Below are 26,642 nucleotides of genomic sequence, written 5' to 3'. Positions count from 1 at the left end.
TGCACAATATGCAAATATTTACTACTGAAATTTATTTCTAAAACAATCACCGTGGAACAAGTTCAGGTTAAAAAAAAAAAGTATTCAAGGAAAGAATCCTGCTCTATTTTCTGTATAGCTTTGGTTCTGTTTTAATCCATAACTTCTTTTTAATGTTTCCAGAGATGTTTAATAGATTTAATGTTATTGCAATGACAAAGTGTTACCCAGATTCATTTTCAATGAACTCTTAACACCACAGTCCAGAAAAAGAAAGCTCTGTACTCTTCTCATTGCACTTGAGTGCAAATAAGATACACATATATAAGCAAAGCCTGAAGGTCTCCAGCCAGAAGCCTGCATAACCCATTAGACATATATTCCAACTTCCCTTTCCTTGGAAATTCATTCTTCAAGCAGTTACACATTTGTAAGTAACCCAAAATACATTTGTTTCTATTGCTATAAGCCACTCAGCAAGTGGCCTCCCCCTGGTTCGTGTGCTCAGGCATCGCTTTGAAAACAGGCTTGGAGTCATCTGGTGAAGCAGTCTGTGGGGCTGCAAAGTAAACTGATCTACCAGACATCTGTACATTGCTCCCAACACGATCTACAGGAGACACTTACATCTGCATAGAAATATTTATGGGGACATGCAGGAAAGGCTCCCACCACACACCCAGCCCTGAGTGAGCCCCCCGGGCTCCCGGGCGATCAGCTGATCGAGATCCTCTTAGCACAGATCTAATTTCCTCTGATAAGCCTTGTGCTCAGTGGAACGGGCCACATAGGCTCCATGCAAAGAAATTCATGGGTATCCAGAGCACTGAACATCCGCTGTTAATGACATTAACACAAATTTAAAGCAAGCTACCCATCAGGGATTTTGGGGAAAGCACCCTGTGGGCAGGGCCTGTCCCCATCCAGATGTATCCGACAGCAACGCACAGCTCTGACCCAGTATTTCTTTTTGTCAGTTTAAAGAGGAATACCAAGAATCAGCTACAAAAGCTGTATTAAAGGAAAAGACAAATGAGGACAGCAGTCCTAGTTCCTGCCTGACTCCCTCTGCACCTCCCAGAACTGAGTTCCCCCAGTCCTATTTCACAGCAGAACCTATGAAGCAAATCATCATTGCCATTAAACACGAGCAAATGAAACTGATTTTTCATTGCATTACAAACATTCAGCTAAATTGATCATTTAATGTAAGAATTCTCAGATGACCAGGAGAGAAAAAAAGGAGAGCAAATATCAGTGCTTCTTAAGTTAAAATTCAGATGCACAACGCAAACCAAAAACCCAGAAACCAAACAAGAGTCTACCCATGGATTTTAGACCAAACTGTGTTTGTGAGGTCTAATCTCTTTTAGCCTTTTCTCCTGCTAATTTATATGATGTATTGTAAGACTTTAAAAAGGATATGCATTCTGTGTCAAACACTCAATGATCATTCACACGTGCAGGATCACCAATACTTTCATGCTCTATTAAACTGAACTCTCCAATGAGCACTGCACCAGATCCATCTAAACTATGGAATGCTTTAGTCTAACCAGGCTGAAAGGTCTGGCCTGAGGGACTTGCAGCTTTCAAAGGTGATATTGATATCAGAAATTATAATGCTATCACTGAACCCCTCTGTGGAAATAATGTCCAGCTCTTGAAGCCACGTGAACACAACTAAAACTCAAATGGTATTTTCTGTCTCCATCACTCCGAGTAAAAATGAACAGAAGGACACAAAACAAACCCCTCACCAACCAAAGCTCCTTTTAAAATCACTCATTATACCCCTTCTATTGGGCAAAACTTGATTTTACAGCCTATTGTACCAGACTGCAACACACTGAATAACAAAATATTTGAAAAGTCAGTGCAATTACAGCACAAGTACTCAAGGTGACTCATTAACACAGGAATGTGGCCCGAACATGACAAATTCACACATCTCTCCATTTAATCCCACTGGAAATGAGGAGTGTACAGACAAGTAAAGAAATCCATCAGAACTGTAAGGCCCAGACTTATTTGTTTCCCTACACTTTAAGCACAATCAATCACTGAAGGAGGTGCTGGTTTGAATTCCAAATGACTGCTGTGTTTTAAGTGACACACCACGCACAGCCCAAAAAAACAGGCATGGTGTGAGGTGCAGAGCTTGCACAGGACGTGTGAGTGGTCAAACATGCCATTGTGGTGCTGTAATCCCAGCACAGGCATTCCTGCTAATGGTGAGCCTGTGCACTCCATACCCAGACTCCATCAGTCAGGACAGATAACCATCGTGTGCTGCAGCCGTTCCTTGAACAACATCTCACAAAACAGATGTAGACAACTTATGGAAAAAGTGAAAGATGCATTGGAAGCATGCTCCAAAGGAAAAAAAAATAAAAAGTTCTCATCCTACTAGGTTTGGATTAAAAAGTTAAGAGTTCCAGTTTCGTAACGAAAGCCAAGCACGCTGAGAGGGTAAGACAGAAATCCTGCCTGAGAAGGATTGCTTTAGAAATCAGTCTCTGAGTTCAGAAACTAATTAGTTCAGAAACTAATTGAAACCCCAGTGCATTATAAACCCAGATTCACTGGCCATTTCTCTGTTTCTCTCACAAAGAAAATGTGTCATTTCAGAAGGGTCACAACAAAGGAAAGGAAAATGTAAGGAAATCTCATACAATAAAAATGGAGTGACTAATGTGGATGACTCAGTTAATTGCATGACTTTCGACTAAGTGTATTCACAGGGACAGAAATAACACTAAATCACAAGGAATATCTGGGAAAAATTCTTTTGGATCAGTAAAAAAAAACTTATGCCAGAACAAATGTCTGGGTCTTCAGAGCGGTATCTCGTGTGCAGGGCAGCCAACAGCGGCAGCAACAGGGTCTGTGTCTCGTCCCACTCATCACCCAAGGCCCTACAGCCACAGGGCAATTCAGGTTGGAAGGGAAGCCTGGAATGTCCTACTCTAAAAACAGCTCTGAGGTCAGACCTGGTTGCTCATGGTTTTATCCTGTGTGGTCTTCAAACCCTACAGGGATGGGGACTGCACAGCCTGGGCACTCTGAGATCCACAGCTCAGCTCTCTCCATGGAAAACAAGCTCTGCCTTAAAATCCAGATACTGAGGTTCAGGATGCAGCACACAGAGCCACAAAGCATCCTGAGGATGACTCAGGGTTGTGAAGTGGAGGGAAATTATTCAGAAGTTGCTCTTTCCCTTACCATCCAACAGTATTTACACTGTTACATACAGAACATTACTGTTATCTATCTCCTGTAGGTGACAAGAAAAGCTGCTCCTGTGAGTCCTCAGGTGACAGATCTGAAGCAATTTGGGATTGAGAACAGTTGGTGTAGTAATAAGAGCCCAATTAGCCCTAATTTGGGTCTACTTGACCTCTTCACACGGCCTAATAGAGAGTACAAACCCCAGATCTGTTACCTTGGTCCATCCCTAAGCACATGAACAGGAAATATCCACCCTGAATCCGAGAGATTTCAATGCCAGCAGGAATAGCAGCATTCCCTGATGGATACCATATCCTTCTCAGTGGTTCAGAAACACACAGGATTCTGCACTAGCACTAAGGAGAAGGAAAGGGAAGAAACCAGCCTGTGATTTCAGGAAATTCAGGAGTATGTGGTTATTACCATAATATTACACGCATCTTTACAACTTTATCTCACGTACATTGAATATATTTGTATATATAATCAGTATGATTAAACAGCACTTCAATTTCCTTTCAAAGTCTTTTGAGATGCTAAAATACCTGATATCCAAATGAATCAACTCTATTTTTCCCCCTTAATAGCTACCAAAACCTGGAAACAATCACCATTCTAAGATGAATAATTAAAATAATTTGAATACAGCAACATACTAGAAAGCCATGACCATAAACTCACAATCCTCGTAGCTGTCACATTTGGCTGCCTGTACTGAAATGTAAAATAATGAAATTGTGAATGTGATCATAAATTCAGTAACAAGTATAATTGCTAGTTCTGGAAAAAACTATTAGAGTGGTAACTTGATTTTCTTGTCACTCCCATTCTGCATTAAGCAAAAGAATGAAAAAACAAAATGCAATCAATGTAATGATTTTTGCAACAAGCATCTAATTGATTTTTCTGCCGCCACTATAATTTACAAATAGTCCTTTAGTAATTGTTTGGTTTAACTGGATATATAAAACAAATGTTCTTAGAGTGATGTTCACTGTGTCAGATTTTATCCACAGAGAAGTTACTTAAAGATAGACAAGGTATTCTATAAATGAAACACATCATACAATAGAAAAACTAATATCCATTAATAACACAGTAAGAAAATAATGCCAACTAATCTATTTTCATTTTTGACATGACTCTTGCCTCACTAAAATTCCAGGGGGCATCAGTAGGCAGTACAGTTCAAGCAGTAGATAGGTCAGCACATTTTGGGGAAACACACTTTCCTTCAGGTTTCAAGAGATGATTTTCCTTGTTCATGCAAATACAGATTTTCAGAGAAACTTGTATCACAACCACGTAAAGGAATTATTTTTCTTAACTGACCAAGAATTATTTTTTCATTCTGAATTGAACCAACGAAATTTTAGGTTTTGGTCTTCATGCAGGGAAGTACTGGGGTCTGGTTTCTCTCAATATTTATTTAGTGAGGTTATTGCCATCACTGAAAGCAAAAAAATGATACATTTCTGTTGGTTTTACCTCCTTGTTCTAGCACACGGTGGCCCATGCCACAACACAGGCAATACATCATCTGATCAGCAGGGACGTCAGATGGTGGGGGCCACCTGTTAATTAGGAACATTTATCACCTGACACCTATGGATCTCTCCCTACTGGAGCCCCTCTGGAAGGATCAGGCTTTGCTCCTGATAAATGCAATGTTTTGCATGGAAAGGACAGATAGTGTCTTTTCCATCAGGATCAGAAGCTGGTGATTATTTAGTTCTGCTTATTCTGCTTTTCCAACACTGGACTCGCTAACTCACTGCCAGGACCCGAGGACACCAAAGTCAGGTGCTTACACTGTGGCTGTGGCAGGTGTGTACACTCAAAAAAATGATTTAAAGAGGTACTTTTGCTCCAAAAATTCTTGAAACAGGAACAGTGAGTCATTTATGCTCACATATATAAGTAAGAAGCTACAAAATGGAACACAGCACTTGGTGCTGAGCTGCAAAACAACCAAGGAGCCGCCTGCAAGTCCAGCAGAGAAGGATTGGTAATTACATGAGCAGACCTGCTATCTGAGCTGGGCTCAGCTTTGAGTTATATCGTTCATTATGTCAAGAACATCAACATCTTTCCAGTTTCACATTTCTCAACTTTCCAATTCAGCCAATAACATGAAAGAACATTGAATTTACCAAACAACTGAGGCAATCCCAAGGAAAAATGATGACTCTGAGCTGCAGGGTAACCTCAGAGATTCAGTTCTGTTTGTTTAGCTTTAATGCATCTGAGATCCTTCTCGTGATACTTTGCTATAAACAAATAAGTTTTCCAATTGCATTATGTTTATAATAAAATCTTGACCCCTCGTAGCCCACAGTAATTACAGCACTCTATAATAATTACAGAACTGCAATAATCACAGTACTGCATCTTAACCTCTCAGAAGGGTAACAAAACACCATCCAAGCGTGGACCACATCGGTGGGAAACACCTGATATGAAACATGTTCAGCTCTGGTTCCACAAGGTTTTTGTGAAAGAACTCTGGGGTTTTGTCTGCCAGATCTATCCTTGATACTCCCTGGCATATGGCTGCACACACAGCCAACTCAGTGCAGCGCTGAGCAAGATCCTTCCCCAGCAGCTTTGCCACACAACGTGAAATCACAATGTCAGAATGATCTCATGGTCCAAATGACCCTTTTTTTTTTTCCATGCATTCACAACCATGTTTTTTTCCCTTTAGAAAAAAAAAAACCAAACATGTAATTTAAAAAACACATTCCTGAAAGAAACCATTCTGGCAAACAACAGCTTTCCTGGCTCAGTTGTGCTCAAGCCCAAGCATTGATGTCACACCTTTTTCAGACAGTGAGACAGATGGAAAAAAATGCAAGGAAAGAATAAAAACTGTTTGTGAAAACAGCCCCACTTCTCTCAGGGAAAACTCTTCCAATACATCTCCCAATCTACTTAGGCAGGAGGAGGTCAAAATCCTCAGCAGGTGCAGAGAAAAACATTTCGTGATATTATTCTGCACAAATGAGATATTTTTAGAGATTCTAAAACACAGGAAGGTAAAGAACTGTCCTGAACCCACTCTGGGATCCAACTTCAGTTGCTTCAGTAGCCTGGTAACTGAGAGAAAAAGTCCTAAACTTTACTGAAATAGCCAAGTTTGCTGCAGCCAGAACTCACCCTAAATGCTATGGACAAATCCTTGAAAAACTACCTGCACTCTGGAATGAAGTATTAAGATATTATAACAACTTTGCTGACTGTTTCTTCTCAATAAAAGCACACAAAAATCTCTGTTTTTCAAAAAGATATCTCATCAATATAGAACATTTATTTTGGCAAACATGGACTTGAAACAGAAGTCTTCCCTTTTGTACAGGTGTAGCTAAATTGTCCCTTAATCAGCTCACCAGAAAGTGAGCATTACCGACAGCCTGCAGCACTTGACAAGGGAAATAAAACAAACAGGCCCATCAACAGAGGACAATCAATAGAAATTACATTTTCCCAATATTTTCTTGAAAGGGTAACACAGGAGGGAGAGAGATTTTGTTGTTAAGGAGGATTGCTGAAATTGTTATTGAACAAACAACTGTTTTCATTTACTATGCTAAATAACTCCTTCACATATGTTTTAACCAAGTCGAGCTGCACGTTAATTATACCTGTCTGGTTTGCATTACCCAGTTAACATTTCCTTCATGCACATCAGCAGAGGGGAGCACAGTTAATTCACAATACTTCATCCACGAATATTAGAGATCACATTCAAAAACTCACACTGAAATTATTTGACATTTACCATTTCACTGCTCACTGAATGTCTAAGTGTCTTCATCTCTTCTACCTGATTAACAGCTAAATCAGCAGAGTCTAGACACATGCTTGCAGCAGCTGCAGTGCTGAGAAGCTGCCCCACAGCGATGCTCTGGGGTCTTCCTTCCCTTTGATAGCAGCCAAGTTACCCCACCAAAGAGAAACTCAGTGTATTTACATAGCCTTTCCCTTCCCAAGCCAAAGTTAAATGAAGTTGAAGGCAGCATCTCCAGGACAAACCATAGTCACAGCCCTAAAGGATTAGAAGAAGCCATTGTTTTCATGTCAGACATGTTTTTGTAATACAGACCATGTCTATTCCTGTTATTCCAATTTCATCATCACACCAGCTTTTCAGCAGTCAGCCGACCCTTTCCCACACCACAGTTTTAAAGGCTCATAAACATTATCTTTATTATATTAAGAGAGATTCAAAAATTGTAAAACAGATGTGAAGTCACTGCTGCCAAGAGCCTACACACAGTGTGATTCAATAGGATGTGGGTGCTGTAATGTACTCAAGACAACTCATTCTAAAACTGAGTTCAACTTGCTGAACAATTATTTTCATCTAGAAAAACAAAAGCTTAAAATAAACTAAGAACTCCCATCTGCACAGGACTGAGAGTGATCCAGTGATCTGACTACTGACACTCCACAAAGATTCTTCTATTGACAGGATCTGCAGACAAAGGAGCCAATGAAAAAACAAGGATTGATTTTTGCCTTTGCTCTTGGAGGAGCTGTATAATGTAACATCATCCACCACTGGTGAAGAGAGACAACAGGAACTCCACCACCTGTGTGTACTAACTCCAGGTTGGTCAAGTTTTCCCCTCACACCCCTCAGGTTCATGAGGGTTTAAAATTCCTGTGAGGTACCTGCACAGATCAGCTTTTCCCGGGCCCTGTGCTGCCCACATTTCCCTCCCTGGACTCTGTCAAACCCCTTTCCTTCAGCACCACTGCTCCCAGAGCGCTCATGGCCTTTTCTCCTCACCATTTGGAGCCGAGTCAACGTTCTTCCCACAACGCTGAGTCGATCCATGTGGCACTTGGATTTCTTTTCGCATTTCCGCTCGGCAGCCGGGAGCACTGGCTTTCCATGTTTTCATGTAAAATCCCGATGTGGTGATATCTCCAGGAGTTTTTTGGAACGTGTCTCTCTTGGAATTTACCACATCCATCTGTAGGTGGTCAGCTTAATTTTTGAGACAGTTGAGAGCTTTGTATCAAGCCAATACAGGGCAGTCTCAGGAATCAGCCTTCGCTCAGACAAGGAAAGCATCGATCTTGGTTATTGAGTTGGGATTTTTGGGGGAGGTTTGTTTGTTTTTTCCTGTTTGTTTGTTTGTTTTTTCTTTACTCCAAGGCAATCCCGTGCCCCTTGTTAGTAGAATCACAGAATCTATGTTAGTAGACAGAACATCTTTCAGTAGGTGTCCAGGAGGACAGATGGTCTGTTCCGTGGAACAGCCTCCAGACACCGGGTGACACCAAAAGCAGCTCTCGTTTCTTATTTAGAACCAAAGCAAACAGCAACACAAAAATCCCAACATAACAAACTCACTGTGCAAGTAGGGATGTGCCTGCAGCAAAATTTCCCGATTTTCCTGAAAACATGCATTTTGCTCTTTGGACTGAATCCATCTCCCTTTCTGTTGGCTCTGCCCCCTCAGGGCCGTTCAGCTGAATAACTGTAAGGTTCTCACTTGCAGGCAAATAGGAAGGACTTTAATGAATCACAACATTTTGTTCATATTTTGCTTGGAGGAAGCATTTTCCACATTTTCTCCCTCTTAGTGGAGTTCAGAGAAATTCCACCCAGGCCCTGTATAACAGCTTTATTGAGACCAAAAGTTCACTGTCAGATCCAAGGGTTTCCCTACCCACCAAAACGAAAGAGAAAAGGGGGCAGGGAAAAGAAATGTTTCTAGGGAGAGAATTAACTAATGAGCTTGGGTTAGATTCCTCCAGAGTCCTGTGAAGAGCAAGGTTGTGAACGGTGTGGGTGCATTTGTACAACCCCAGCTCACATGCTGTGGAATGCTCTTTCACCCATGAAAAAATTCTTTGGAAATTCCTTCTCAGTGATACAGGATTCACTGGAACTCCAGGTCCCATTGCTGTTCAGTGACAGGGAGAAGGAGCTGTGGGAGAATTCACACAGCAGAGTGAACAGCACAGCCCTCTGCCAGTTGCTTTTATTGCCTCAAGTAAAGGTTGGCAAACTGGAAATCCAAGCCTGGTTACTCACAGCTGCTGCTTTGACTCCTGCATTGCTCCTTCCCGGTTCAAACAAGTGCCAGAGGTCAGGGGAAGAGCTGGCATTTGGGATACTGGAGATAAGCATGGCCAGTGAGGAGCAAAGCCACAGCCTGACTGCTAAACTGGGAACTGAACTTCCAGAAATAACTTTACAAAACAAGAGGATGGTTTCAACAGTAAGAGTATTGTGACTGCAGGGAGGTGAAAGAAAAGCCAGATGAAGCACAAATTCACTGAAGGCCTGTACTACCTCCACTAGCAGGGGATGGTAAGGATGCAGAGCTGTGTGCAGCTTCATATTTAGATATATATTTTTTCATAAAGTTCTTTCAAACTTTTAATTAAAAGTTCAGAAATGTGGGGTTTTTAAACAGAGGAAATTAGCTCGAAGGCATGTTCATTTGTAATACAAAAGGGTCTTTCATTAATCCCTAATTAAATATTTCTCCACACTTAAATCGGTTAGACATCCAAATAAGAAAGAATGAAAAAGCACAAATCATTTCCAAGGAAATGCTACATGCAGCTCAAGAAAAAAATATGGAGTGTCCAGTTTTACTTTTCCTGCTTTTGTCCTTCTCCAGTACCTTCCCTTCCAGGCAGCAGCTCCTGAATGCCCTGATGAATAAGATATTCCTCATTTCCAAAAGACATGAAAAGTCAACCAAGGAGATAGTGGCTACCTTAGAAATAGCTCTTCTTTCCAAAATTACCATTATGCTTTCAGAAAAAGTTCTTACACTGCAGGAAAAGAAAGGGCTATCGCAGATGTATGTGGAAAAAACATAAAACCAAAGGTCTAGGATGGGTGGAACAAAAGCTGCTGATATTTACACATAATTCATATATTAATTTTTTTTTTTTAAGAGCAATAAGAATAAAGAGGCTAAAAGAGGTAGAGAAGCTTCCAGGAAATTTGTGTTACTAGCAATTTTTTTCAAGCAAAGCTTTTCTTAATAAAAGCTCAGTAAGGGCAAATTACATTCAGTAGCAAAGAAGATTAAAATACCAACCCTTCTTACACATTTTTCCCTCTTGCTTTTACCTTGACAGATCAAACAAACTACATTAAAAGCACTGTGAAGTTACCCAACAAACAAAATGCATGAAAAAACATGTTGCAAAGAAATACATTTTATATTTAGAGAACAGCTTAGCATATTATGGGGCAAAGGGAAATTTTTGCAACAAATCTGTTGCAAAGAAAATTCACAAGTATAAACCAAACAGTCTCATGTTATAAAAATTAATGAGATGAGCAGACATCTTCAGTGTGAGGCTCATCTCTCAGCTTCTTTTCTTGCTTGTGCATTGTTTTTTCCCCCCTAACAAAACTTTGATCTTGTACTTGAGATGCATGATATGGATTTCATTAATCAGCAAAGCAATCTGTGATTGCTGCTCCCCCATTCTCTCTGTCAGGGACCACAGGCAGGTGTCAGCAGTCAGTGCTGTCCAGGCTGCACCACAGGGCTCAAGTGTCTGCCTCTAAAATCAGCTCAAAGCAATTATGCTCTACAGGAAAATATAATTTTAGGTTTTGCCTTCTTTTTAAGGAAATACTTTAAATATAAATAAAAGGCTCAACTCATCAGGAACTGAAAGTGTAAATTTCTTCTGGTTTTAATTGCAAATTACATCCTTCAGTTCCTTCATCTGTCCGTGGAAGAAAACCTGTGTCCAGAAACACAGGTTTGTTAGTCTGACCCCTTGAAGTTTGTCCAACTTCAGAAAGATTTGCAGAGAGAAAAATAAGCCAAGGAAATTATTCCTCTTCTCCTCAGGGATACAGCAGAGGAGGAGCAGAGGCAGCACATCCCTGGGAGTAACCAGGACTGGCCATGGCTGCTGAGTCCCTCCTGCCTGACCTGGCTCTGCTGTGTCAGCAAGCCAGACTCAAACCTTTTTCCAGTAGTTGTAGCACTTAAAAAGTAAATCCCATTGCTTTAAGTTGCTTTAAAGTAAGAAAAACAAGCTCCTGGTCCTTGACCAGGCTCTGTCCTTATTCTGTGAAGCCTGTGGTGATCCCAGTTTTTTCTGCTAGAGGTGTGAATCCCTCCAGGAGATGGTCAGAATCACAGTGCCTCCCACACCAGTGGAGATGGCAGGGTAGCCTTGACTTCCACAGAAGGTAAATGGTAAATCAACCAGCAATAGCAAATCAAAACCCATACACAGCATGGCACGTGCAGCACTTCCACAAACAGGAGGGGGGAACAGCGATTTTATTAAAAAAATGTGCCAATCCTGTGCAGTACAAACTGCTCTGCCCAGCCATGGATGTCCAGCACAGGCAGGAGGAGGCTCCACAGCCCTCCACCACAGCTGGGGGAATTCTCCTCCTCCTTCACATTCATCTCCCTCCCCATCCCTGTTTTTCCTGCCTCACACTTCTATTAATTTCTTTGCAGATGTCTGATTTGGTGGCTCATGCCCAGCCTGCTGTCACATCACCCACAGCTCCCAACTGAAGGGGAAGGAGGCCAAACTCGCCCCAAGGCACCCGTGCTCCCAGCACTGCTGCAGACTCCTGTTACAGGAAACCTTTCCTGGCAGTGGTGCTGCTGGATAATGCTGATTGACGAGCAATGACAGCACTTGTCAAAGCTTGGCACACATGGACATGCAACAAAAGTACAATGAGCTTGGGGAAGCACAGCAGAGTCGCTGTTTCGACATGAGTTATCTGATAATTCTATTTCCTGTGTTAGGGAGAGTGCATGAATGTGTCCTGTAATTTAGCTTTAGCTAATAGGCACCATCTCTTGCTTAAATTTAAATCTTTTGAAAGCTCCTTGGAGTATAACCAGAGGTTGCCCCAGAGGTTCAAGCCAGAGAGGGCTTTTTCTAGATATTTTTTGAATATATCTGGCACTGCTGTGCCAGCAGTAGCAACAGCAAGCACAGAAATAGAATCATGTAAGTAGATACAGGGGGAAAGCAGAAATGTAGCAAAGGATGAAAACACAACAGTAATGGGAGCCTTCCATTACCTCCATGGAAACCAGATAACATCACCTGAGGAGAGCCTGCACACGAGGATGTGATCAGCAGCAGCTCTGCTGCACAGCCACAAACAGCAGAGCAACAGTTCCCCCTGGGCAGAGCGTGGCACCCGGGGAAGGGGCAGCACCAAAGAGCTGCTCTGCAGCAGTGGAAAAGTAAAGTAAGAAAAAGAGTCTCTTAGATTCTCAAAAAGGAGTTAAAAGAGGCAGTCGAGGCACTGAATCTACAGTGGGCAGCACAGAAACTGTTTAAAGACACTGCACTGAAGATTCAGAGAAAACATCACTTATCAAAAGGAACTTCAGGAGGACCAAGAGAAAGCCATCGCTTATGGTTAAGGACACCACAAAAATAGGAAACATTTTACTAAAGGTCCAAATGACACAGGAAGGACTATGAACTCCAACAGGTTAAGTGCAAAAACACAATTAGGTGGGGGTAAATCAACCCCATAAAACCAACACTCACAAAAGAACTCAGAGAAACCCTTGAAAATAGAAATACTACTCATTTATCAAAAGCAAGAACAGTTCCAGAAGGCCTAAAGTACCACAAGATGACCAAAGCACATAAGGGACGTTCAGAGGTAATGCCAGTAAAAAACCAGAAAAAAATTCCATTGTATCCATGCTCCTGCTGAAAGGAGGTTCTCATCTCAGGACACATCTGTGCTGGGAATGCCTCAGCAGCATCATCAGGCTACAGAAGGTATCAATGGAGTGAACAGCAAGATACTGCCAGGATGAGAGGTTACCTACCTAAAATTTTAAAAGGCTTCTAGGACTAAACAGTCAAAACCATGGAAACATCAGCTCAACAGGAAAAAGTTCTACTGGTAGAACTGGGAAAGCTTCAGAGAAGGGCAACAGAAAAGAAACAGCCTCCACACTGGAACGATGAGGTGCAGCAGGAATACTAGAGACGGAAAAGGAGGAACTGAGAGGGATACAACGGAGGTATTCATGTGTGACACAGCTTGATAAGGTACAAACATTCTCTGCTTCTTGTCCAAAGCTGCCGTCACTCAAACCAAAGGCAGCCAGGGCAAAAAAAACTAACTATGGAAGCAATTCTGCAAAATCAGACCAGCAGTGACACCTTCTCACCGAAACACGTTTAGATGCAAAAGTTAACAGGAATTCAAACAGATACCGGTCAAACTGATTGAAGAAAATTCTCCTGGAATTAGTATTAACTATAAAGTCACCTGCTGCCTCCAGAAGCTGTGGACTCCGAAGGGCTGGAGTCCACAGGGACCCTGGACACTGCTCTCCTGCTTGCCCCTTACATGGATCTCCAGGCACTATCCTGACCACAGGCAAAGGTAGAATGATGAGCTTGACAAACTGCTGTCCTGCTTTGTTTTTACATAACAGGCATTAAGTTCAAGTGGAGTGGCTGCTGCTGCTTCATATATTTGACTGGGCAACTTCTGAAGAGGATAAAAGTATATATTTTAAAGCATTTGAGGCCGTGTCTGTCTGCTCTGAAACATTTAGTTAGCAAAGAAGTTCTAACAAAGGCTGCCCTACATTACCTACTCCATCAAAGCTGGAAGGAACTATCACTTCAATGCTCCTGTCATCTTGCTGCATTACAATGAAGTAGTAGCAAAAAATGTATAGAGAAAGTTAGTCTTTATCTCAAGCAAAGGAATCTGGCACAAACTTGAAATCTAGAGTTACACAGGCACACCACACGCTTCTGCATCCTTAGTTCTTCATAAAACCCCAACAGGGCTAACCAAATACTGAGAGGAGATCCAGGGGAAAACATGACCCAAAAATCAGTTCTCACTTGATCAGAGTTCTGTGTGTTACCACTATGGGTACAAGTCTGAGTTAATACACGTTATATAAACTGTATAAAACCTCAGGACAGCTCACATCTTCAAGTACAAACAGGGCTGTCATTTGCAATCCTCTGATTCCCTTCTTCCCACCACATTTAAAGGAGAACGGGAGGAGGGAGATCCACCCAAAGTGATGGGAGAAGCAGATTCATCAAGTCAGCAAAAAGGGCAAAATTTCATGGTGGAGAACACATCAAATGTTGGGCACAGAAGATGGTAGGATTGGCAAAGACCCTTGTATGATTTGGTAGCCAAGTTTCCATTATTTTTTAATGCTATCTGTGTTCCCCAGTTGCATCTGAAAATCCTGCCCAGGGTGAACATGAAGTACAGAAACACAGATAAAGCTGGAAGATTCTGGGAAGAAGAAACCAAAAATTGTGGTGACAAAAGGTCCAACCAAGTAAAGCAGATTTTAAGTTCAAGGGAAGGTGATTCAGCTTGACCATGGTCAAAATACTTAAAACACTGGAACTTCTGATGACAATTAACTGAAAGGTTAACTGCAAAGGTTGAATTTTGCATGACTTCAGAAAGAAAAAAAGATCTTAAAAAAAGTTTAAAAAATGAGTTGCCAGCTGACTCAACACATATTTCACCATACATTAAAGAAAAAAAAAAAAACCAACTTCCTTTTTACACAGAGAAGTTGACCTCAGTCAACCCAATCCAGCTGGCTGGATTTTGACTGACAATATGATTTAAATGACATCTTACTGCAGGTTTTGGTACGCAAGATTGCCAAATTATTCTACTTCCAAAACAACACTTATAATAATGCTTGAGTTTCACTGCCCAGAATCAGTTGAAAAGTAAAATGACGACACAAATATTTTTCTGCTGTGAATGAGGACTGTGAGTTTGGGAAGCCTTTCTGCTCCTGTATAAACCCACTTGGTGTGGTTCTCCTTTCCCTGCAAGTTATTTTTCCCCAAGCCACACATGCAGTGGAGGTGACACCATTTCTCTGCACACACAGTGTGCAGTCAGTGATTCAGGTGCAAATCGATCAGCAACACATCTGATAAATTAATATGTACAAAAAGCTTAGCACTCTGAAGCACAGGAAAATGCAGAACTGTCAAGTGGCCCGGGCTATGAGGTACATGAAAACCATGTGTGCCATTTAGTCTTCACTCCCCCTTTCTTTTGCAATTTAATTCCCTAAATTGTATCAATTTCATCTAAGGAAGTGCCTGAAACCTTACCCGCCCTTTAGGCCAAGAACATGGAAAAATAATAATACTTGAAGTTTTCCTACAGAAATTATTAAGCATGCAAATCATAATCCGGTGTTTTCTGCAGATCATCTTGAAACCATTTCATCATTCCAAAGGAAAGGTGTAATCTTCGTGCCACTTGCAAAGATTTAGGAAATGTTGAGAGGAGCATTTGTTTGACTTACGGCCCTGCTGGGTGCCCAGGGCACACCGACTTGCACAGTAACACACAGTGACTAGAGGGGGAAAAAAAAAAAAAAGGCAAGTAACTGAAAAGCTGCCTGGATTTCTTTACCCAGGCTCATGTTTTGCTGCTGAGAAAATCGCTGGGCCTGGCTTTGAGCCTGGGAATGCTCTGTCGGATGAAGGGAAGGAAGGATGGAATGCCTGAGTCGAGCAGCACCAACTGGGACCCCCTGAGGCCTCTTGCCAGATACAGCAGGAGCACATATGAAAAGTTTAATATTCCAGGAATGAGCTAGGGTCAAGTCTGCACCCAGAAAATGGCCAACACCTCACCAGCCACTGCCCTGCCATGTCCCTGGAAGGCTGCTTCCCTTGGGAGATTGCTCAGTCAAAAAAGCCATAGCAGACTGTAACCACTCCTTGCTTTACCAGAATTAACAGAATTTAACTCCTTGCTTTCAACTCCTTGCTTTATGATGTTTGCTGCATTACAAACATGGTAAGGACTGGCTCCTTCTTGCACTGAAAAATTCCATTTTTTAAGTTCATTTGTTTCTTTCTCTCCCACAATAGCTGTTCTCTTGCCACTTTGAGCGTAGCCTTGGTATTGAGACTGTCACCAACAACAGCTCAAATTATGGCCGATAATGACCTTTCATTGAGGCCATGCCTATAGAAAAATACCCTTTTTTACTTAGTAATGACACAACTGAGGAAGAAACCCAAAACTTTCATGCTTCAAAATACCTGAAGCCTCAAAACTTGTGTTTTTTTCCCAGTGGTATTAGTAGCTTTTATTTTTAGATTATCCCAGTCATAGCATAGGAATACTTAGCCAGCATAACATTAATATTTTCTTTCAGACATTTAAAAGAGATTTTCATTACTTTTCTAGTAGGAATACGAACATCATATACAACTATGGGATAAAAAGATTTAACACTTTACACAGTCACTGGTGCAGAAACACGACCAACAATGCAAGAACAGCAGGGATCCATCTCTTTCCATACAACCTTTGAGCATTCCAGTTTCAGGAAGTGCCCTAATCATAATCCATAAAATGCTGTAGGAGAACCAAAGCGAGATCAGAAAGTATGTATACAAACCAGCTTTACATTTCGGTCTAAAATATGCTGAGATATCTACCATAAAAACAGTAACCATCAATTAGATTTACCACAAATGTCAAACATATGTTTAAGCCAAACCAAATCCTATCACAACTGTATGAAAACTTGGGAGCAAACCAGTTCAATTTCATATAAAACTTAATTCACACGACTTGTGATGTTTTTCTGAAGGAGCTCTGTAAAGGAATATCTACTTTATAGCAAATTCCCCCAGTCCCAACTTTAAAGCTCGTCTCCACAGAGGGACTTTAAAAATCCGTCAATCCAGAATATAAAGTGGCATTGTAGGTTTACACACAAACATGCTGCTGTTGTTACACTCACTTACATGCTCGTGACACCTGCCAAATTGTGTTTTCTCTGAGTAAAAGTGAACTGTGCTGGTGATGTGTTAGTCCAGAAACAGCACAAAGCTACTGCAAAAACGGCTGACAAAATATGTAAGCGTTTTTAAGGAGTTATTTGTGATAAAAGCTTGAAAGTTGCAAGTTCTCAGCATCAGCTGCTCAGTTTTCTTCTTTTAGGAAGCATTAGAAATATTTGGTTTCTGTACCATTCCCAATGCAAACCAAGTATTTTCTTTCTCAGTGCCAGATCCAACATTCCTTGCAGCTTTTGAGGATTAAGTCACTTTCACTCTTTATCCCATACACGAAAAATAAAACCAAAATTAGTACAGCACGCCAAGAAATCAATATTTTAGATAAAGTTTTCTGAATGGTGTGCATTCAGAATATATACACGGAAATAAAGTTCAAAACAAACTCCAATAATGCATTAAAATTACATTTAATGTTCTGGTAATTGCACATTCATGCTTAGCAAAATGTTTCTCCCAGATACTCTTCCAATCCCATCTTGGAACCAGTTGTGGTCCAGGAATCTCCAAAGTGCCACAAATGGGGACTTGGCTTTGTGTATTGTTTATCAAAGATAATAACAGTCATCTCATACTTCAACAGTATCAAACACAGAAAAATTATTAGTTGGACCTCTAAGAAAAAGTCTTATTACTGTCTTTATATCACCTTATTCACCAAATCATTTTTCAACCCTGGAAAAATCTCATTATTTCTTTTATACCACCTTATTCCATAATTTTTTTTCTCAGCCTTGGCACATGCAAGCATTCAGGTTTTCAAGCCCCTTACACCCATTAGAGCTTTAAGGCTTCATCTTCCAAATGAAAGCTTTATTCATAAGTAATGATTGGATTCTAGTAACGAGAATTTTATGAAAGCTGCTTCAGTGAGATTAGAATTAATATCACCAGATGGTTTTAGCAATAGCTACTCTTTTTCTGTTCTGGTGCAGAGAGTTGTTTAAAGCTCATGGAGCCAATACCTGTCCCGGAGCCAGCACTGGCACCAGCGTGGATTTGGGACTGTCCCTCAGCACTCACAAGCACCTGGTTGGGTTTTGCTCTTTCTTCCTTCTTTCTGGGGACAAAACTGGAAGGTGACTTGTCTCCTCCTGCATTCTTGGCAAGCTAAGGGGCATTCTGTCTGAAATCCAGGGTATGGGACTGGGATAACATGGTGACATCTGCCTGGACTGTGGGAGTTGCCACATTAGGAGCTCTGCCTTCATTACCCAGTATCACAGATGCCTTCTCTATTTTTACCTGGACGTAATTACAACTTTATAACTACAGGACTGTTTCAACCACACAGAAACCTGTGATGTTAACAAAGGATTCTGATGCCTCATTAATGTGATTATCAGAATACAAGCCATGTCTCGCAGCCTAGCACTTCTGGCTTGCCATTAAAAAGCTGCAATAAGTAATAACAAAAGAAAAAAAACACCCCTCAGAGCACAACAATTCAGAGGGACCATATATTGCTAGTAATACTTAAATTCAAATACTTCCTCCAGTGTTCTACTGTTATTATTCTAAAAACCATTCTCCAGAAACGAACATTTTTTCACACAAAAAGCATTTTCCAGCTGAAGACCTGAACAGCCTGCACCAGGAGATGCTGAGACAGATATCCTGCCATGGAAAACCAACCTGGCAGCTGGAAGACACCTCTGCTTCAGCTGAGATGCTGTGATGGAGCTACTCAGCAACACCCACTCGCTGCTGTGACAATGGGGATCTATAGCAGAGTCACTGCTCATCTGTGTTGGTCTAGACCAGTTTGGTTGGCTGACTTCAAAAGCAAATCACACACAGATTCTCATTTCTCTTTCATCTGAGGAGACACCGCTGGCCTTTCCCATCACCAAACTGAGCAACCCGCTCAGAAACGGGATGGAAAAAAGCCCGGGACCCACGGGGGAGCAGGTGGAAGAACAGCTCAAACCGATGCCTGACCTTTGCCTGCTGTGGGTGAGGGATAACACATTTCCACTGCAACAACTGCATCATGTATTTCTGAGTGTATTTCTGAGCTCTGAACAAAGCGTGTGCCGCCAGGGTCGATTCGTGTTACACGTCTTGCTCCAGCACTGGGACAAGACAGGCTCAGAATGGTCAAAAGGAAACAAAGCATTCTTGTGCAGACAGAGTTTGATGTGAGTATCTGGAGAAAGGAAGAAAGCAGCACTCTTCCTCATAAATCACTGAACCCAACTTTTGGAAATCGCCTCTGCTTCAACAGGGATTAGCAGCTCCACAGATTTGTTGCCATATGCTCAGTGAGTCACTGATCTCTTTAATATGGCAAAGGACCCATTGGAAGCGGGAAAAGAAGGGAAAAGGAAATATAAATCACTTTTCTCTCTCTCCTATAAAAATCTTTCATTTTTGTTCATGAGACTGTGGTTTCAAGTTTAATAATGACCATCTTTTGCTAGGACAGCTGAGCAGCAGTAAGTCTCCATCATGGTAAGTGTTGTCAAAGAAATTACCAACCCGTGAAAAAAGATCCTCTTCTTCCAAAGTGTTTGCATCTGATCACTGAAGAGACTAACACTGTACAAACAATCAGATTCACAGAGGCCCCTCTACAGCATTTACAGGACGGTCCAAAACTAACTTGCCATCATCTATAAACTTTCAGTCTTTGCACCTCATAAAAAGGCAAACAGGTCTGTAAAACTGCCTTGTCTAGAAGTGTACAAAGAGGCTACCAGAGGGTTGTCATCCCCCACTATTACCTGGGTGGAGATGGGACCGTGCACAGCACTGAAACCTTGCCCAGAGGCTGCTGGCAGCACTGCCCTCACAGCCCAGCTGGCTCAGATGTGCTGCAGAAGGTCAAAGGAGGGAGAAAACAATTATGCAGAAAAATTAAAGGGCACAGCACATGGTGCAATACTTAAAATTCTCAAAAATTAAGAAAGGAGAGCAAAGCAGCTGACCAAATCCCCTCGAGGCCCTGCTGTGGACAGCTCAGCTGCCTCCCAGGGCTGTGAATGCTGAGCAAGGACAGGGCATGGTTTAGGGGGGAGGTTTCCAGATCCTAGGGCTGGACAGACAAAATTTTGCAGATCCTGGGGCTGGACAGACAAAACACAACGCTGGCCCAAGGGTGCTCTACAGCTTGTGAGCCAGAGCACTGTGCACAAAAGCAGCTCCATAAATCACAACCTGCCCATTAACTCAGGGGGAATATTCTGGCATTTAAATGGTTTAATGGTCTAAGAGTGAAGCTGTTGCTTGTCACTGCTGCCATTTCAGACATCCCGCTCTGAATTCACTGAAGGCAGGAGTCGTCCTCCCTTCTAGACACTTCACAGTGCATATCCTCATGGAAGACTGAAAGGTTAATTTATTTGCCAGAACTTCTGCATTTAAAAAACCTGAAAATAATCATCTTTTTTCCCCTCAGCAGAAATGCTTTAAGACAACTCAAAAACCACAGAAGCAAAAAAAGTGCCTTGCTCATGAAGTAACCACCATCACCTGCATGTGTTCTATAGGTGTATCCATTAAAGCATCCACATTCATCTGGCAGTGGCAAGAAAGTCTTAAGAGGATATTTAGAAAAATATTTCCCTGAAGGCACAGGTGCAAATAGCCAAAACAAAGGGCTCCAACCTAAATGTTTAATAAATACAAAGCCACAGAAAAGGAGACTTCATTCCCCATAGGTTTTTTTCTGGCAATTTGACAGAGGAGAATAAATAAAAAGGTCTTTTCTGATTTAAATATTAAATGCTGAATCATCCAGAAAAGGAACAGCAATTTACAGGATAAATTTGTAACATAAAACACAGATATTTTAATGATTTTGCATCCAATAAAGTGAGGGCTGGTTTTGGTGAGAATGTACATTGATTTCTCTCATGATTTCCATTTCCACTCAGCATTTCCTTCACTCAGTCTCACTCAAAGTGGTTTTATATACTGAAAAAAATCTAAGCTGATTTTCAATACAAAAGAATGCCCATCTGTAAAGCTGATGTGAGATGAAAACAGCCCACCTGCTTCCATAAGTGGAAGAAGGAGAAAACAAACACTCACCACTTAGAGAAATAACACTTCTTTAGTATTAATTATTTACTACTGGCACTCTGGGAGGCTGCACACTGAACGGCAGTGAAGGTGTTCTTAATTACTGACTAGGCAGTGAAATATTCTCATTGACAAGAATAAGGTTCAATACTCACCATTAGATATTTGTGTTGCAATTTAAAAAACAGTCTGGGCTGTTTGTTGTGGGTTTTTTACAGGTTGTATTTTTTTTGTCGACTTTTTTCCTTTTTTGTTTTTGTGCTTTTCCTTCCCTTTCCCTCCCCCCTCCTCTATTCTAGGGTGTTTTTTTAATGGTATGTTGCTTTGTTTTGAGATTTCTGTTTTGTTTTTACTGCCCAGCATCCCTTGTCTCATTTACACCAACCTTGTGAGGGTTCCTGGATGCTTCAGCAGTGCCATGACCTCTCCTCTGATCTAGGACCATATAGAGCCTTTCCTTCCCGTGAAGGACAAACTCTGCTCTTTCCTTTCTCTTCCCTGAGAAGAGAATCCTTTATTCACCAAATACACAAGCCACTTTCCTAATTTATTCCACTGGAATCCCAGTTCTGCCTCCCCTGGAAGGCTTCATTCTGAAGAAGGCAGCAGTTCCAGTCCTACTCCTTATGCAGGCCAAGAGTAAATGAGTTCTTATCTCCATTTGATACTTTCTTGCTCACATGGGCTTGAAACTGGTACATTTATAATTTAGGAAACCTAAAATCTGTGGATGCTACACAAAGCTCAGTGTTCTACTGTGCAAGGCTGCTGAGCGAACCAGAAACACAAAGAAACCTCAAAGCTGTAAGATCCCTGGAATATTCCTTGTTGTTTCTGGAAAAAGCATAACTTTCTGGGCTACTTTTTTTGGTTCCTCATCCTTTTCTGCACCACAGACACCCGCTAAGACACAATAAGCTGACTGGGTTGAAGAGTCCCTAAGTTGAAATGCTGACACTGATTTATGAAGCAGCAAGCCCTGCAAAGACTCAGACTGTCCCCCTGTGAATTTTCTCTTAAGCCATGGAAAAATATAATTATAAGAAATATATGTTAGCAGGAAACTGTGGTCTGATGGTTCAATTATTGCTTTTACTACGGCATGCTACCAGAGCACATCATCATATGTTAAAATTTCAGCAAGAGAATCCAAGTCACGTGACAAGTTTTATTTATACACTCTAATGATGCAATTAATAATCTTGATGGGACTGTTTTAGCAATCACAGCAGATATTTGCCCTGTGCACAGCAGGGGACCACACAGGGATATGTATAATCCTGTAGGAAGCAGCAAACACCTTTTCCCCTCTGTGATGAAAATACAGAGATGTGTGTTAAGGGCATCTCATGTGGCCTGTGCAGGAGGTGGCTCCTGGAAAATCAACACAGCAGCTTCATGTCCCATTACAGCCAGTCATCCACCCGAGCTCCAAGGGAAATTCCTATTGCTCCCTGAGCCCTCCTGTTGTCAGGGCTTCAGTTACTGGTCAAAACAAACACGAACGCACAAAAAGGCACAACCTTCTATTTTCAAATGTTGCTTGAAGCTGGCTGGAGCATCAGATGGAAGAACACACTGAGCTCAGTGAGCACAGAGGAAAACTGCAACTGCTCTGCTTATGGAACTCAGCTGCTGACTGCAGATATTTGATAGGCAAACAACCACTCTGTGCACAGCTGAAAATAAATATTGACACAGCAATTAAATTTTACCTGTGTATTACACAAACATAACCTCCAGGATAGGAGCTATAAAGCTCAGAGTAATCTGACCTCAGCAAAGGTCAGCAGGTAACAACCTCACACGAGAATGAGAAGACCTGGAAGCCAAGGCAGCAACAGGCAAGTTTTAAATGATGAGCTGTAACACATCCCTTTAGTAAAGAGATTCATTCCATTGACATCAGCCACGCAAGAGAAAGGTAAAGAAAGCTGAAAATTCCTTTCTACAGGTTATTTTTAAACTCAGAGTATCTGCAAGATGCACTGACCCGAGCAGTAGCACCTGATTAAACGTGTTTTATATTATTTTCTCTTGGTCAGCAGCACAAGAGCACAAAGCTGATCCTGACAGCCCTGTTCTCCAGGAGCTTTGCATCTCACAGGCAACATGGTCCAGTCACCCATGTGCATGAGATCCTCCAACCTGCAGGTGCTACACTGATGGAGCCATGTAAGTGTTGTTTTATGTACACTGCCAGATCGCACAGGGATATTAAGATAATTCTGTTTAGTGAAGTAACAAAGATATGCCCGTGAAATTATCTAAATACATGATTATACGCCCTTCAATTGATTCTAAATGTTAAGCATCTTAGATTAATAGGTCCCGAAATTTCCAACCACTGAAACAATTTCTTTGACCAAAGGACACTGCAGGTAGTAATTTTGCAGCATCCTAATTTAATGTAGAGTCAAAATGAACAAGCAGCAGAGGAGACTGGAGGCGAGCACCAGTTAATCCTTAATTTAAGAAGAGCAAAATTACCACAAGCAACCATACCAAAATCAAAAAAGCATGTTCACATGCACATTGGCAGTAGAAATCATCCTAACCTAGATCAGTTATATTTTGTGATAGGAAGTAATTTTCGATGATATAAAGGTTTAGATACCATAAATAATTAAAAATAGACGTTTCAAGTAGCATAAGGACTGATTAAAGACATGTAAGGATCTCAGAGAAGAGAAATACCAGCTTTCCAATCATAAATAAAAACTAATGAGACAAGCCAAGGCAGATTATGAGAAACAACTTCCTAGAGGTATGAAAAGTACTATTATATTTATTTTCACGGATTTCAAAGGCAAGAAAAGTTCCACAGAGAACTAAGGGCAGAAAGGGGATAGAGATGCAACAGATACACCCCTGAGACTTGAGGCCACGGGAGAAAAGCTGAGTGTAAATAATTACAGTGAGCTCAGTGAGTTCCCACTCTGCAGCTTTCCCTTAAAATAGGTGGGAGCCAGAGGAACTGTCAGAAATGAGAGAGGCAGGGGAAGAGGCTTTACCACACTGTTAAAATTCACAGAGATATCACCTGCAATAGGTGTCATTCAAAGAGTAGTTCTGACACAGACTGACAAGTATCTTGGCCTTTTTTTTTTGTGCCAGCCCAAGATAAGTTTCACATGTTACTCTACCCAGCTGCTTTTAGCTCTTTAAAACCAGCATAACATATCAGCACTGACAACTCCAGAGCACGACTGACTTCAGCTGGAAACAAATGCAAGGTGACAAAGACAATACTCAGAAGCAGTTTAGAGGAGAAAAGGAAATAGACTCCTGAAATCTTGGTATTTAATTGGGATTATTTTGAATCAGGATTAATAGACACTTACTGACCAAGTACAGTGAAAACCTGCTAGCATGGCCTCTACTGAATGCAGTCTTAACTCAAATTAAGGAAAGAAAACTTATCTGAAGTAGCCAACAAGTTCTTCAGGGTGACCCTATTGTTAACAGCATGTTTCAATTTGGGGAAAGCTTTTTGCAAAGTCCTTCACCAAAGACACTTACAAAGGCTAAGCAGGCACAGGGTGAAAGGAAAGGGTCTCTGTGTGCATTAATAATATTAAAAAGCAAGACACAGGAGCTGGGAATAAATGGACAGATTCACACTGATGGGGAGCTCACAGGATGGTTCCTCAGGCACCAGGGCTGGTCAACAACTCCATGATATGAAGAGATATGGATGAGGCAACAAGGCTTGCAGATGATTCAGATTTTTTCAGTGTTGTAAAAATAAGTTAATTGCCCAGGGCAGCAGGAAGCCTCCTCATATGAAGTGACTATGGATAAAGTGCATTTATCAGTTTATCAAAGTTGAGAAATGCCTCCAAAACCAAGATAAGGACACAAGATAATGACAACACTCTCAGGCACGTGATGTTAGTTCTTGGGGTGTCCTGTGCAGGGACAGGAGTTGGCCTTGATGATCCTGATGGGTCCCTTCCAACTCAAGATATTCTATGATTGTGTGAAGAAAGCTCAGAAACATGGAATGATTTCTGCACAAGAACAGAGACAGCTGTGGACTTCCAGCTTGGAAAAGAGTTACAGAGTGGATACACTGAGATTGTATGTCATATTAAGCAGAAAACAAGAATTATTTTTACCACTTCTCACCCGTGGAGAATCAAAGCACAGCGAATAAAATCACCAGTGCATCTGAAACCAAAAAGACTTACCTTACATAGCAGTACAAAACTTTTTTCTAGAAGACTTTGTGAGATAAAAATAATAATAACAAAAAATACTTATTCTCAAAACTAGGATGCAAAGGGAGGGGGGGTGGGAGGAAGTAGATGGATGGAAATTAATAAGCAAACCAAACTAAAGCACTGAAACTTGCAGCTACTATTCGTGTGTGTGGAATATCTTCAGTATCGTGATTGTGGATGGCAGCAGAGCTGCAGGTAAAGCCAGAGCTCCCGTGCCCCATCTGACACACCAACCACAGGGCTCTGGGCTTGCTGGGCCACAGCAGCTCTGGTCTGACCAGTTGGACAGCGCTGCCAGCTCTGTTTGCTCAGTAAAGCCTCAGCCACACAAATCACCCCCGACAGCAGGATTTTAACGGGGTCAATTCAGCAAAACAAAATAAAGTTCAAATCACTTGCTGATTACTGCATATTTTGAAGTATTAACCTTAATTATCTTTCAAAGTCAGCACTTGAAAAAGATTTTGCAAGTTTAGGTAAGGGTGTTTTGAATGTTTTGTTCTTTGAAACAGCTAGTCTTGAGATGCCATAAGAGTTTTATTAACAAACTAAAACACATGAAGATTTTACCAAGCTAACAGCTTTTCTGCCTGTATTTTGTAAGTAACACAAAGTAAGGACAAATCTCTAAGGTTTTTCTTCCTTGCACATCACCTACACAGCGAATCTACAAGCAGAAGAAATGTAGAGCAGAGGAACTTCACATGCAAAATTTTTTTCCCATGGTGAGATGAGTTATCCTGAATATCCTAGAACTGAATAAAACATAGATTCAAGGTTGAACTGTGAACCAGAGGAGACTCACTTTCCAGCTGAAGGTCACACAGGGTATATGTTACACCTGGGAAGGCACACATAAATCTCATTACATGGGAGAAAATGAAAATAAATTATTTTCATTTCGGGTTTATTACAGCACCATTCTGATCTCCTGGAGCAGAGATGCAACGTTATCCATCGTCACTGTAGCTTAAAAATTGCAAATTATACACCAGGAACTCCAAGCAGCTAAAGATAAAAAGAGTGAGGATGATATTCAGATGGCAAAGGACTAATGCAGCACAAGTGAAAAACAAGGCAGACCAAATGCACACAAGGAAGACATTTGAGGGACTTCTAAGGGAACAGAACTCACACAGGTCAGTGTGACAGGAAGGGTTTTACCATCTTAGCAGACATTTTCATCAGGAAACACAACAAGAAAGAATTTAAAGGGCAGATGTGGAAGAGCAAAAATGGAGGGCTCAGTAGGTGTTTACAGGGAATTCAGTTCCTTCCCAGTATAAGGGAAATGTGGGAGAAGGGGGGGAACTTGTTTAGAAACTCCAAAACTGAGGGTGA

The 26,642-nt window shown here is 41.3% G+C and overlaps 1 protein-coding gene across 2 annotated transcripts in view; it reads right to left on the bottom strand.

Moving 5' to 3' along the window:
* SLIT3 (slit guidance ligand 3) overlaps positions 1 to 26,642 on the bottom strand; it is a 472,700-nt gene that overhangs the window by 304,555 nt on the left and 141,503 nt on the right. Inside the window, exon 1 of one of the 2 annotated variants that reach the window (XM_050312543.1) lies at positions 8,006 to 8,038. The exons of the other annotated variant lie outside the window; for it this stretch is intronic. The gene's annotated coding sequence lies outside the window, so the exon portion shown is untranslated. Of the gene's footprint in view, positions 1 to 8,005; positions 8,039 to 26,642 lie in introns of those variants that run through there. 2 annotated transcript variants of the gene reach the window in all.

The sequence above is a fragment of the Myiozetetes cayanensis genome, unplaced genomic scaffold, assembly GCF_022539395.1.
Source record: "Myiozetetes cayanensis isolate MyiCay16 unplaced genomic scaffold, myiCay2020 scf17, whole genome shotgun sequence".
NCBI classification, from domain to species: Eukaryota; Metazoa; Chordata; class Aves; order Passeriformes; family Tyrannidae; genus Myiozetetes; species Myiozetetes cayanensis.
The sequence above is the reverse complement of the archived record's forward strand: the minus strand, read 5'-3'. Positions and strand labels throughout refer to the sequence as shown.